This window comes from Anabrus simplex, chromosome 3 (assembly GCF_040414725.1).
Source record: "Anabrus simplex isolate iqAnaSimp1 chromosome 3, ASM4041472v1, whole genome shotgun sequence".
NCBI classification, from domain to species: domain Eukaryota; kingdom Metazoa; phylum Arthropoda; class Insecta; order Orthoptera; family Tettigoniidae; genus Anabrus; species Anabrus simplex.
Genome location: NC_090267.1, coordinates 435,026,509 through 435,042,098, shown reverse-complemented (window position 1 = coordinate 435,042,098; position 15,590 = coordinate 435,026,509). Strand labels below are relative to the sequence as shown.

Below are 15,590 nucleotides of genomic sequence, written 5' to 3'. Positions count from 1 at the left end.
TATTCACTTCGCTAATTGGCCAACTAGGGACCACGATAAGCCTCACTTTACATTCTGGCATTTGTTCATTTAGCACTTGATCCACATCGTCTTCATTAGCTCACTGTGTTTAGCACGACGTTCTTCTGTCCATTTAGCACCAGTTGCCCGTTTTTCATCCCGGAAAGTCCCAAAAGTCTTGATGGCTGCTCTGAAAAGATTTCGGTCTTGTTCATCTTCTGCTTGTAGGCCCAGTTCTTTAAGATCTTTCTTGACATCAATGTACCGTGGCATTGCCATGTTTGGTTTTGAGTCAAATATACTGAAGATACGTTTTGTCCATCGATAGTCGATCATCCGTCGAATATGACCGTAGAAGCGAACTCTGCCTTTACGCATTGTGTCTGTGATCTTCTCTAACTGCGAGTATATTATTTCTTGCCTGGATTTTCTAATGTAGATGCCATTTTTGTAGTTTGGACCAAGTATGGTGTGTAGGATTATTATTATTATTATTATTATTATTATTATTAGAAACCTCACCAAATCGGACACTGGATAACACGGAATCCTGTCTATTACATCATGTGTGTTATGTTACTTGTTATTTTTTCTGAATAAAACAAAACTGCTCAATACAGAAACGGAAATTGTGTATGAGTTTTCAAAACTGAATTCAAATTTTTAACAGGCTATTCTGAAGTAAATTTTCAAAACAGAATTCACATTTTTAACAGGCTATGCTGAAGAAAATTTTATGTTAAAACAGTGTGTAGTTTCAAGCAACTCGCAACAGTAGACCGCGGAGGTAAACACAACCTTCCTATGTTCGAGGGCGACTTTCGCGGCAGGGCATTAATATTAATATCAGACAGGTAAACATTAACTGCAAAATTGAACTATTGTAGTGTTATTATCACGAACAAGACATAACAGAGTATTTTGAACTTCTAGTGCAGAATAGAGTGCTCGCATACTATACGAAATAAATTGACAAGAGGGTTCACCTTTTCAGATACATACATACATACATACGTACATACATACATACATACATACATACATATATACATCATCATTATGGACAGTTATGCCTTGCAGCGTTCAGTCTGCAAGTCTATGTGAATTTACTAAATGTCGCCACAATCCTCTATTTGCAACTAGTGCAATGGCCTCATTTAGTTCTGTACCTCTTATCTTTAAATCGTTGAAAACTGAGTCTAACCATCGTCGTCTTGGTCTCCCTCTACTTTTCTTACCCTCCATAATAGAGTCCATTATACTTCTAGGTAGCCTATCCTCCTTCATTCGCCTTACATAACCCCACCACCCAAGCCGGTTTATGCGTACAGCTTCATCCATCATGTTCATTCCTAACTTAGCCTTTATCTCCTCATTCTGAGTACCCTGCTGCCATTGTTCCCACCTGTTTGTACCAGCAATCATTCTCAATACTTTTATATCTGTTACTGTAACTTATGAATAAGATATCCTGAGTCCACCCAGCTTTCGCTCCCGTAAAGCAAAGTTGGTCTGAAAACAGACCGATGTAAAGATAGTTTGGTCCGGGAGCTGACTTCCTTCTTACAGAATACTGTTGATCGCAACTGCGAGCTCACTGCATTAGCTTTACTACACCTTGACTCAATCTCAGTTACTATATTATCATCCTGGGAGAACACACAACCTAAATACTTGAAATTATCTACCTGTTCCAGCTTTGTATCACCAATCTGACATTCATTTCTTTAAGGAACAAAAAGAAGAAGAAAAGAAGAAAAACTTGAAGATCCTAAATTTGTGTAGTGTTCTCATTCAGTTCAACCAAAATTGTATGTATTGATCATTTTTATAATATTTCATAAGTTCTCTTTACTCTTTGATATGATGTATTGGGACACAATACTCCTTCAAATTGTAAAACAAAAGATTGTGTCATATTGTGTTATTCTTTGATCTAACCACTGATGAAGGGAATGGTTGAGATTTCCCGAAACATGTATGGTTTAATTAATAATGTTTCTTTCATTTAATGAGTGTATTGATCAAGGCGGATTTAAATAAACTATTATAAATAGTTATATTATACATAAATTTAGTCTTCGAAAGGCTAATTTTCATACCATACTCATTGCACCTATTTTCAAGTTGCAACATATTAGAATGCAGGCTTTTGGCACAATCTGCCATTAAAACCAACTTGTCAGCATAGGCCAGACTGCTTACTACATTTCCACCTAACTGAATCCCTCCCTGCCACTTTATACCTTTCAGAAGATGATCCATGTAAACTACGAACAACAAAAGTGAAATATTACAACCTTGTCTAACCCCTGTAACTAACCTGAACAAAGAACTCTTTCTACCATCAATTCTCACTGCAGCCCAATTGTCAACATAAATGCCTTTGATTGATTTTAATAATTTACCCTTAATCCCATAGTCCCCCAGTATGGTGAACTTCTTTCCCCTGGTTACCCTGTCATATGCTTTCTCTTGATCTACAAAGCATAAACACAACTGCCTATTCCTCTCGTAGCATTTTTCAATTACCTGGCACATACTGAAAATCTGATCCTGACTGCCCCTCTGTGGTCTGACAGCACACTGGCTGTCATCCAACTTCCTCTCGACCACTGAACGCACCCTCCCTTCCAAGACGCCAGTGAATGCCTGGTATACTAATCAGTGAGATACCTCTTTAGTTGTTGCAATCCTTCCTGTTCCCTTGTTTATAGATAGGTGCAATTACTGCTTTTATCCAATTTGAAGGTACCTTACCAACACTTCATGCTAATCTTATTATTCTATGAAGCCATTTCATCCCTGCCTTCCCACCATACTTCACCATTTCAGGTCTTATTTCATCTATTCCTGCTGCTTTATGACAATGAGTTCACTTACCATCCTTTCCACTTCAAGTGTAATTTCACCAACATCATTTTCCTCCTCCCCATGAGCTCTGTTGTTCGCGACACCTCCATGAAGATTTCCTTTTACGTTGAGAAGAATTTCAAAATATTCCCTCCACCTGACCAGTGATTCCCTGGGATCTGTTATGAGTTTACATAAATTACCCAAAACACTGTTCATTTCCTTTTCCCTCTCTTCCTAAGATTCTTTATTACTGTCCAGAAAGGTATCCCTGCTGCTTGAACTAGCCTTTCCAGGTTATCACCAAAATCTTCCCACGACTTCTTTTTTGATTCCGCAACTGTTTGTTTTGCTCTGTTTCTTTCATTAGTGTACAATTCTCTGTCTTCATCAGCCCTTGTTTGGAGTCATTTCTTCTTTTTACGTTTACAAGCTGCTCTCACTTCATCATTCCACCAAGATGTTCACTTTTACCCAATCGTTACACACGGTTGTTCCTAGGCATTCCCTTGCTGTTGCTACTACAGCATCCATGTATGCCACCCATTCTCTTTCTATATCCTGAACCTGCTTACTGTCCACTGTTCGGAACTTCTCATTAATCATATCTATGTACTTCTAATTTCCTCGTCCTGGAGATTTTCTACCCTTATTCGTTTGCAGACAGATTTCACTTTCTCTATCCTAGGCCTAGAGATACTCAGTTCACTACAGATCAGATAGTTGTTTCATCAAAAAATCCCTGAAAAACCTGTACATTACTAACAGATTTCCTGAATTCGAAGTCGGTTAAGATATAGTCTATTATGGATCTGGTACTTCTGTTTGATGAATGTATTGATAACTGATAAACCCATACTAGCACAAAAGTCCAGCAAACGCTTCTCTTTCTCATTAGCTTCCATATCTTCCCCACATTTACCATTTACCAATCACCCTTTCATATCCTTCAGTTCTATTCCCAACTCTCGCATTGAAACTCAGATGGTTGATTACGCTGAGACGATTCTTGTCCTAATTCCTCAAACTGCCAAATCTATCCACATCTTCACTCATTTGCGTGCCTAAAGTAAACTATGTTGCGTGCAGTAGTATTCCTGTTAAACAGTCCTACCCAATACTCTGCCCTTCTCTTTTTAACACCCGTCAAGTACACTTTATAATCTCCCATCTCTTCCTTGTTATCTCCCCTTACCCGAATATCACTTACTCCTAGCGCATCCATATGCATCCTCTTTGCTGACTCAGTCAGTTCTACTTTCTTCCATAAGCCCTATTAATATTGATAGCTCCCCAGCGAATTCCATTTTGTTTGCCAAGTTGTTTCCAAGGAGGCCCTCACCTGTCAAATGGGAGTGGGACTCCTTTACTCCCATAGGTCTGAGGCTTGCTTTAAATGTTCTGAGCTTGGTAAATTCATGAAGCAGGATGCTACCCTACTTACATATAGTCCAAGTGAGGATGTCTCCTCTAACGGGTTAGGGACCTCTGGTGGATTGTATAGCCCTAGTCGCCTGAGCACAAGGAAAGCCATGACTCAGAATATGTCCGAGATGCCCATTCCCATTCCGTAGCAACTGGTATCCCGACTCTCAGGACCACTTACTAGGCCACTCAGCCATTTCCCATGGTTCACGAACTAGGACGTGACTACAGTAACCCACACCATGAACCATTCAATACAATATATCAAGTAAATAATATTACATCAGTCTTGGGACTAGTTTCAGCCACTTAGTGGGCATCTTCAGCCATATAAAATTAAACAGGTTATGTGATAACTAAAACATATGTGTACCAGACAAAGACATTGTTGCAGGAATAATTATAACATTAAACTACATATAATAACAAGAATTATGGTTACGATTTTCTTGTCATAATATGATGTCTTTTCGTTGACTTAGGCAAAGAAGTAAATCTGGAAATGATAGCCAGAATTAGGAATGAATAAACATAGAGAAAATAAATTAAAAAAGAGAAGAATTATTGATTACATTCACCTCTAATATCTGATGTAGAACAAGCACTGACTTGCTGGAGGGAGCAGGCAAGCCATGTAAACAAAGGGGTAGATAGGGAACAAGCACTGACTTTTAAGAAGCAGGCAATGTAAACAAAGGAGTAGATACGGAGAGGAGGGGAGGGGGTAAAGTAGGGTGGGGAAGGGAAGTGAGAGCGGAGGGGTGAAGGAGAGAAGGGGTGTCTAAAGTGGGGCTGAATGATGCGGAAAGAAAGACTGTTGCTGAGAGGGGAATTTAAAGAGATTAAAAAAGAAAGAATTATTTTTATCTGAGACATGATTACTAAAGATATGAATTAAAAGTTCAAATAAAATGTTTGATCTCTGAAATTTAATTTAGATTGAAGTTAGGATTGAAAAGCTGTTCCAGATGCATAAAACAGTTTTCTGTAATATTGAGCAGGGGGCCTTGTATAAATTTGAGAATTTTTATGTCTTAGTTAATATTAGTGAACTTATGGTTAGTATTACCCATGTGCTGTCCCATGGACAAAAATCTGTTAATATTTCAGGGTGTTAACATGCTCTAAGTATCTTGTATGGAAGCTCCTACCTGTTTGACAAACATAAGATGCGTTACAATGATTACATTTGAGTCTGAGTCTATAAACACCTGAGTTGGTGAACTTCTTGCTATGATTGCTAGAATTGGTATTATGTCAAATATCTGTGTTTCTGTTTCACATTTTGAAGGCTATTTTGACATCATGCTTTTTAAATACGGTGCGTTTATGATTTGGTAGACTTGTTTATTATTAAACTAAAAGTGGATAAAAAAATTGTTGTGAGTTTTTTCTTTTGTTAACCCTTTCAGACCTGAAAGAAAACTGGAGGTGTGAATTTTTGTTTGTATGTCAAAAACTGACTAAAATGCTCCTCAATACACATATTGATAGTTTATTTTACAAAATAAAAACTAACATCCGAAAAAAAAAAAAAGGACCCACACAATTGTGCATGTCAGGACTTAATTCACACATTACACACACACAAAAATTCAGCTCAGTACATGTTCAAATGTTCTAATTCATAGTGTGAAACAACTTAATACAGTTAAAATCCTTCTTCAAACACAAGTACACATTACACTTCGTACATCGTGTACGAGTTCGACTCTTGCAGTCCTTCTGGCAGCAGCACCTTGCCAATTTTAATTCATCAACTACAGGCCAGTGGTCATAGCAATCGAGTCTGTTGTCCAGAGCAGGGATTTTCGCGACTCTAGTTCTCCATGCGTCAGCGCTGGAGCAGTCATCTTCTGTTGAATGTCTACATTTTTTGGTTGGTGCAGCAATTAGGGCTTCTGAGACAGCTGTTCAAAACCCAAGCAAGTCCAAATTATCCTTGGCAGGAATATGAGCCTTTCTGCAATCCTCCTGATATTCCATCCATGCATTTACCAAGGTGAGGTCCAAGAAATGCAGGGATACCTTGAGGATCCATTTCTTGGTTTTTATCCATGTACGGTAGCACTCCATTTGCTGGTCAAAAATATCAGCACCACCCATACATGGATTGTAACAGCGTACAACAAAGGGACATGGTACCTCATTATATTTTCCCTCTTTCGTAGACCATCTTTTCACATTTGCCACTGGTTCTGCTCCACTACATGTTGGCAAAAGTGTAACACACTTGCTATCTCGCCATTTCACTGCTACCAACTTCTCATCGTTTCTGCAAAGTTCTTCATAGTCACCCTGTCTAAGCTTTGAATCATGACTGAAATGTACCCCTTTCAACATATTAACCATGAGGGTGCCTGTACGCTCCAGATTAAGTTCTATCAACTTATCCATCAGTCCCACAGTTGTGAAGAAGCGATCAAAATATACATAACTACCAGGTGGAAGAGTCTGTACTAATCGCAGAACTACTGAAGGCCCTAGTCCCACTTGTCTCTCTGGTAATGGTGTGGTTGTGCCCTGGTAAATTTTGAAATCTACTACTAATCCAAAAGAGGTAGTAATAATGAAATTCTTTAGTCCTACTGGCCTTGGTTTATTCCTCACATACTGTCTGAGCTTACACTGCCCAGTAAACGGGATCATTTGTTCATCAACCGAGTAGGACTTGGATTCACGTGGGATGGCAAGACATTTCTTACGAACAGTGTCAATAATTGGTTGCACCTTCCACAGTCTGTTAGTTGAAACTTCTTCAGAATTCACTGCATCAGTCTCCACAAAATGTAAACACTGTTTAAGATTGAAAAACCTGTCTCTAGCTACTGCAGATGCCACAATGTCCAATTGTACATCATCACGCCAATACATTCTCATTCGTGGATACGGAATATTCCCCATAACTATATTTACTCCAAAGAATTCTTTAATTTCGGATACACTAGTTTTCAATTATTTTCCATTCTTAGACAATGAGTAATTGTTGGTGTAGTAGGCAGTAGTTTCAAAAAAATCATCTGGGAAGTATTCTGAGAAATATTCCAATGGCCTCTTGACTGTGTGGTCCTGAAAAAATGAAAAAAAACATCTGAGGCCATTGAATAATTTCTGTTAATATACAAAATACAATTAAAAATAAAACTCGTGCTTACCACTGTTTCCACGTAATTAAAGGGTGACGGTTGGCGATGGTACTGCATCAGGTTCATCTCCTTCACTGTCACTTTCAGAATTGCACAAAACTTCTTGTCTTTCAAGAAGACCAGCAGAATTATCATCATCATCATCTGAAAGAGCTTTGATTTCAGGGTCACTTCCTTCTAGCATTTCCAAAACTTTTCCTTTGTCATTTTCCAGTGATTCGAACTCTGAAATATAAAATAAATGAGGCATGTAAATGAGTACTTTCGGCCTTACTGCTGCCTAGTTCTGTTTGCTCGTGTAAGCAATATCACGACTTACAGGATTTATTATGAAAAATTACATTATATTAAAGCAATATCACAAGTGTGACAACACAGCACTCCATTATGCATTGTCTGTAAGAAGACCTAGCCTGCACAGTTGTGCGTGTCAAAATTCAAAACCTCGTTTTCAGTAACGCTTCTAGATAAATATAAACGCAATAAATAAATACTTACTTTTGGCACTACTGCTTCCCGCCATCTCGCCGATCAACTGTGCTTTTTAAACTCTTCTTCCTTCGCCGTGGCGGTCAAGCACTAACTAAAAACAATTGAAATACACGCCACATGTCCCACACATTCACTACAGTCCGGTCTAGCGCCGAGAAAACGTCAAATACGGTCAGGGATAAATAAAATACGAACCCGCACAACTGTGCATACACGGTCTGAAAGGGTTAAGGTGGTTGAAAATTGGTGTTCATTAATGATTTTCTCTATAAAGGAGCTCTTGTAGCCATAAAATGTATCTATACTGCGAATGGGGTTTAATCCCTTTGACTCGAGTGTATGAGTGGGCTAAACAATATGTGGCAGGAAGAGAAGCTGTGGAAAATGAACCTCAGAAAAGGAGACCAGGGACAACCATCACTGCAGACAACATTGTTGTCATTCGTGACATTACTGCTGAAAATCGGCGAAAAAATATTGCAAATTGTTTTAGCCGTACGAGTAAGTTATGGAAGTGTTCAAACCATCAGCCAAGATGAACTCCATTTCAGAAAATTTTCTGCCAAGTGGGTTCCTCGTCTCCTCAACCAGGAACAAAAACTTTATGCCGGGAAGTTTGTCAGAGACTTCTGCATCTCTACAAGGAGGAAGGAGAGGATTTCTTGTGTCATATTGTGACTTGTGATGAAACTTGGGTGCATCATTACACCCTAGATTCAAAGTAACCAAGCATGGAGTGGCGGCGAAGAAACGAAGCAGGTCCGGTCAAGGCCGAAACTCCCATCTGTTGGGAAGGTGCTTGCAACTGCTTTCTGGGACTCCGTGGTCGTTTTTCTGGTGGATTTTCTTCATGAACAAAGGACAGTTAATGCAGCCTATTACTGCTGCTTTCTGGATGAAGCAAAAGCTACGAATCGCGACAAGTGATCCCGGCAACTGATCTGAAATGTCGTTCTTCTCCATGATAATGCAAGGCCGCATACTGCCGCATTAACAGGGAAAAACTGGAGGAAATTCACTGGAGACCTCTTGAACACCCTCCGTACAGTCCAGATTTATTGCCGTACGACTACCATTTGTTTGGACCACTCAAACAAGACCTAGGAGGACAGCGGTTTGGTTATGATGCAAGTGTAGAAGAGTTTGTGTGCAACTGGCTCCGCACACATCCGTCTTCTTTCTATCAGGACGGCATCAACACTTACCAATCCGATGGAGAAAATGTGTATTTAAGGTAGGACACTGTGTAGAAAAGTGATCTCTATATGTGTATATTTTTTTTGGTTGATGCAGTCAATTTAAACAAATAATTCCCATTTATATTTGATCCGCCCTTGTAATTGCTCTAATGCCTGCCAAAGCTTTCTTGTCAAAACATACCTTTGGCTACACCAAACCACTTTGAAACTCAAGGTTACCTATGTTACGCCAAAAAACAAATATTTCTCATCGGTAGTAAGACACCCCTTTTCGTGTGTAGTGGCTCCAGAATGTTGTGGTAATCCATATTTTCTTTATGAAACCAGTAGAGATCTTTATAATTATGTTCTAGAGAATTTCTTCACGTGTTATACATTTTTCTTCTCCGTTGTAAAACTATTATAAAGTTTGCCATTACAGTTTCAGCCTGATCTCTGTCACTTTGAGTCACCTTAGGACTGTCTCAAGAAAGTTTTAGATACATCTCCATTCAGTGTGACTAAGCTCTGTTTTATTCATCTACATTTGGAGATGTTCCTCCGAGAGAATCTGCTAATGAGATATATATCAAAGTGCAAAGTTCACTGCTGAGACAAAAAGGTTTTTATTCATCTACATTTGAGATGTATCTCAATATTTATGAGACAAAAGGTAGATCTCAGGTTTATTCTTATCACCCATTATCAAATATCTGTCTGGCAGGGATGCAAACAGCAACAAATCACATTTCTGCCACAACTTTAGGTACAATATTCATGGAAAATATTACTTTATAAATCACAATTCTTTTTGTGCAAGTTAATAAGACAATAAAGACTTGCAAGGTATCCAGAAAGTATTTTACTCTATTAAACTCGCTTTCAAAAATATTTTTCCCTCAGAAATTTGGAGGTAGTTGGTGTAATGCTCCTTCTATTTTAATGAAAAATATACTGTTTGAAAGTCTTCCCTGTAGCTTTTAGGTGATTAAAGAAGTGTATTGAGTTTGATTGCTCTAAATCTTACAGTTCCTGAGAAAAGTGTATCTAAAAGTTTAAAAAATGTCACTTTCAGACATGTGATGTTAGCTGACAGCTGAGGGGGAGTGGCCATGCTGCCACCATAATTAAATAGCTATTTTAAATACACTTTTTTTCAGAAATGTTCACTTATTATATATTTTTTGATAAAAGCTTACTCCAATCAAAGAAGTAAAAAAACAAAGTGTGAATTTTTTAATGACTTTTCATATCTAGGATTCTGTTAATCAGTATCCATCCCTCACAGGTCATGATTCATAATCCAGTGAGCTCTTACGTTTGAAGGGTGATAATGAGAATGTAAGTGACATTCTGGTAATGAGCCTGGAATATGTTTCGACACTAAGTGTGTGTGTTTGGTGGAGGAAGAGGGGGGGAGATGGAATATCAAAGAATCATTATATCATTATGATTGCCAAGGTAACATATAGTATTCATCATTTTATTTTATTTTACAACTTCCCTAATTATAGGGTTGCCACTAGGACAAAGCATACCATCACTGTTTAACAGGTTATAAAAATAGTACTATGTAGTAAATCGTATGAGCATGGAATATGAAATGCTTTTCACATACAGTACAAAAAAGGAATTAATAAACAAAAAGTACGTACATGATGCTATTGACTGTAAAAAGGGTTTCTTAAAATTAATATTGAACCGCGGATGGCAGCTACCGCTGTTTGTCAACAGATGTTTTTCTAAACCTAATGAAGTCCAAAACTGGGGTAAGAATTTAGGAATTGTTCCCCAGGCTCCCACCATCAAGCCTGTGACTGATATATTTTGCAGTCCATACTATATGGTGTTCTGCCTAATGACAGGTCGCAATCACTAGCGCTGTCTGCATCTCATCCTGTCCCAGTCCTGTTCTTTGGTCTTGTGATATCCTCCACTCTTCACTTTATTCGCCATTGTTATTCTTCTCCGTCCTTTTTTTACCTTTTCTCATCATTGGAGAGCTGTTGTTAGAAGCCCTCTCCAATTGGCTTTCCTCTTTAAAACAGTATTCAGGAGAGCTCTGTGTTACCAAGCAGGGTTCATACCCCATTATCGGCAGCCCTGAAGATGGTTTTCTGCGGTTTCCAGTTTTCACCCCAGGCAAATGTTGGGGCTGTACCTTAATTAATGACACAGTCGCTTCCTTACCCCTCCTATCCCTTTCCTATCCCCTCGTCACTATAAGACCTATCTGTGTCAGTGTGACATTAAAAAAAATTTGGTGTTCTTTGACTCTTTTTTTGCACTTCTTCTACATTTTTCATTCTATCCACCCACTTATTCCTTCCCTTTCTCTGCCAAACCTACATTTCCAAAGCTTCCATCTTAACTTTATCTCCTTTCTTCAGAGTCCATGTTTCACAGCCATGTAAAAGAACACTCCAAATCAAATCAAATCAAATCAAATCAAATCAAATCAAAATCTCTTTATTTGCAAATGAGGTGTCTACCGCAGTGGCAAATGGTACACTAAAATACATTATTGTCAAGCACTAAATATTAAATTAACAAGAGAAGAAAATTTTCCTATAATACAATATTATACAATTTACGCTAACAATGTTTTCTATTAAACACACAGCTCATCCTTAATAAATTTATATTGTTTACAAAATTCTACTTATAATATCTCCTGTACTACTTACAAATATAGTCAACTGATATACAGTATGTGGAATTACTTCAAATGATACTATACAACTGGTATAAGATTAATATTTACATTGCATTTATTATTTTTTTTTTTTACCCGTTCTGGATCCTAAGTAGCATAACGACCTGCTGCGTCTTAAACCAGAGCCCCTTTTGCCACCACTTTTCAGAGTTCCTGAAGGGCCTTCACAGCTACTGTAGCGGTCCCTGGGCCCTCGAAGTCCCCACTGTACTTCACCCCTACAGGCAGTCCCCTACTTTGGCTGTCCGAACTCCTTAGACCAGGGGATGGAATTAATTTATTCACACACATTTTTTTATTTACAATAACCTGCACTGGTCGAATGCCCTCTAACACTTCATTTATTTTCTCTGTTGCTGTTTATTCTCTTCTTGAATATCTGTACAGATTTTGGAAAAGGATCAAACACTACCCCTGGTAAACTGTTCCACTCCTTCACACCCTTCCCAATGAATGAAAATTTACCCCAATAGCTTCTGCTAAAATTCCTTCTAATTTTATATTTGTGGTCTGTCCTGCCGATATAATTATTTTCCAACTGAAGCCTCTCACGGATATCTCCCCATGCTTCTTCTCCTGTATAGGCTCTATATAATCCTATAAGTCTAGTTTTCTCCCTTCTCTTACTTAAAGTTTCCCACCCAAGTTCCTTTAACATTTCTGATACACTACTCTTTCTCCTGAAATCCCCTGTTACAAATCTTTCTGCTTTCCTCTGCACACTATCTATTTCTTTTATTAGGTATTCTTGGTGAGGATCCCAAACACTGTTTGCATATTCCAATAATGGACGAACCATACTCAAGTAACTTTTTTCTTTTAATTCTTTGTTGCATCCTTTAAGTAGCCTCATTATGACATGTAACGATCTATATGCTTTCCCAACAATGTCATCAATATGACCCTTCCAGTGCAAATTACTTTCAAATCTCACACCTAAGTATTTGCACTTGCCATCTTTTGGGATAACTACCTCATCCAAAGTATATTCAAATTCAGTTTTAAAGCTCCTGTTTGTAAAAGTTGTAACAGTTGATTTGCCTCCATTAACCTTCATATTATTTTCCTCAACCCATTGTTGGATACTTTCAAGGTCCCTTTGTAATTCTGAACAATCCTCAATGTTGTTTATTTCCCTATAAACAATTATGTCATCTGCATACAATCTCATTTTTGATGTTATATTGTTCCCTAAATCATTTGTGTATATTAAGAAAAGTAACGGACCGATTATACTACGCTGTGCAATTCCCTTCCAAACTTTCTCTTCCTGAGATACATTATTTCCTACTTTGACTTTCTGAACCCTTGAATTTAGAAATGTTTTTATCCAACGTGTAACCCTTACGTCCAATCCTATGCCCTCCAATTTCTTTAATAATATTCCATGTTCCAATCTATCAAAGGCTTTGGAAAGATCTATGGCTATGCAATCTAACTGACCTCCTGAATCCAATTGATCTGATATGTCCTGCTGAAATCCCACCAGTTGTGCCTCGCAAGAAAATTTCTTTCTAAATCCATACTGGCTCCTCATGAACCAATTTTTATCATCACATATCCCTCTGATGTACTTTGATATTAAACTCTCAAGTATTTTACAAACTATACTGGTCAGGCTGATTGGTCTGTAGTTCTCTGGTTTCCTTTTATCACCCTTTCCTTTATAAATTGGTATTATTATAGATTCCTTCCATTCCTTTGGTATTACACTATTATTTATGACATAGTCAAAGAGAAATTTTGAATAAGGCACTATGTACCACCCCATTGTCTTTAATACCTCCCCAGTAATTTGATCACTTCCTGCTGCTTTTCCTTGCTGAAGCAGTTGGATTTCTCTGAAAATATCTTCATTTGTGAGTGAGAAGCTTCTTGTTTCCCTATGTGTGTCTTCCTCTCTATCTTCTGTTTCGGTTTCCAACTCTTGACAATCATCTACTGAATCTCTAAATTCCCTACTAAATAGGTTTGCTTTCTCAGTATCTGTTAAATAGTGTTCACCCCCTTCTCCCACCATTGTAGGAATTTGGATTCCTTTTCCTTATTGATTCCTGATATATGAATACAGCTTTTTCCATTTCCCTTTGTGGTCATTACCCTCTTGAAGCATGCCATTCATATAATTCTCTTTTGCTTCCTTTTTCACTCTATTCAGTTCCCTCATTAGCTGTTTTCTAGTTTCTCTACTCTCCCTACCCTCTTTGATTTTCTTGTTTACTATTCTACATTTTCTTTTTAATTTTCTTATTTCCCTTGTATAATAAACAGGGTCTGAGGTCATTTTACCCTTCTTAACAGGTACAAATCTCTTCTCTCCTTCCCAAATGATTCCTTTAAATTTAGCCCAAAGTGTATCCACGTTACTCCCTTCACTTATCCAACAACTGAATTGAGATTTAAGGTAAGTCCCAAATTCATCAACTTTAGTTTTTCTGTACAATTTCTTGTCTTGTGTAACCCTCTTATTAAGCCTTTTTGGTACGAGTCCTACATCCATTATTACAGCCTTATGGTCTCCTATTCCTTCAATTACCTCAGTTTTATCAACAATTTCCCATGGTTTAACCAAGAATACATCTAGTAAGTTATTGAGACGAGTCGGTTCTTGTACTACTTGTGTAAATCCTCCCTCCCAAATTAACTTATTTGCCAGTTTCTGTTCATGGGCTTCACTTGCAGCTCCATTCCATTCAACTTCAGGCAAATTTAGATCTCCCCCAATTATTACCATATCATTATTATTGTTTTTATGAGTATAATCTATTATTTTCTCAAAGATTTCCATGTCTCTTTCCTCTCTTCCAGGCCTGTATGTTCCTATAATTCCCACCTCCTTCATATTATCACAAACTAATTTTATCCCTAATATTTCATCCCTTTCATCGGTAAACCATTCATGTGAAGAGTAAGTTTCCTTCACCAGAATAAACACCCCCCCCCCTCCCTTTTTATCTCCTCGGTCTCTACGATAGACTGTGTACCCTTCTGGAAATACTTCTCTATTACCCACCCCTTCTTTCAACCACGATTCCACTCCTATCACCACATCTGTCTCATAAGATTCCATCAATGTACCCGGTACCGAATTTTAATTGTTTATTTACTACACTTTGACAGTTTACCAAGAGCAATCTCAGACCCCCTTCCTCCCTAAAACTTGACTGTTGCAATTGGGTAACTTGAAATTCCTTACTATCCTGAGTTTCTTTTTCTAGTTGACTGAGCCAGCTTGAAGTACAGCTGGCTCTTTCTACTAGTTTTCCTGGTCAGTATTATAACTCAAGGGAGTTGCCTGTTTTACAGTACATATCTTAAGATTAATAAAATCTAGAACAATATTTGCTATCTTTCGTTTACCTGAATTGTTTAGATGGAGGCCATGTTTTGTATAACAGTATCTCTCAAAACTGCTGCATTCAATAACCTGAGTATTCTGAAAATGTTTACAAATTTTAACAATATCTGTATTGACCTTGTCCACTTCAATGTTCACACATGAGTCTCTACTCAAATCATGCCCGTGGGGCACGTTCACTACAAAGACGTTAGTGTGCGTCAGCTTCCCTAGTGTATGTTTAAGTTGTGATCTTACATTCTTGGCGTCGTCGTGAGCTACGTCGTTCGTCCCACCGATGATAAGCACTGCATCGCCGCTCCCGAAGTTCCTAGTTGCTGCTTCTACGTTTTCCAGAACACTGCTGATAGAAGCTCCTGGATATATTTCTCCGGTTGCTGCTATATTCTCGTCGTTAATCACTCCCGCAATTCCCCTTCCTT

At 38.1% G+C, this 15,590-nt stretch overlaps 1 protein-coding gene across 1 annotated transcript in view; it reads left to right on the top strand.

Annotated features, from left to right (window-relative positions):
- Positions 1-15,590, top strand: part of LOC136866475 (ATP-dependent DNA helicase Q5) — a 273,167-nt gene that overhangs the window by 101,387 nt on the left and 156,190 nt on the right. The window lies entirely within an intron of this gene.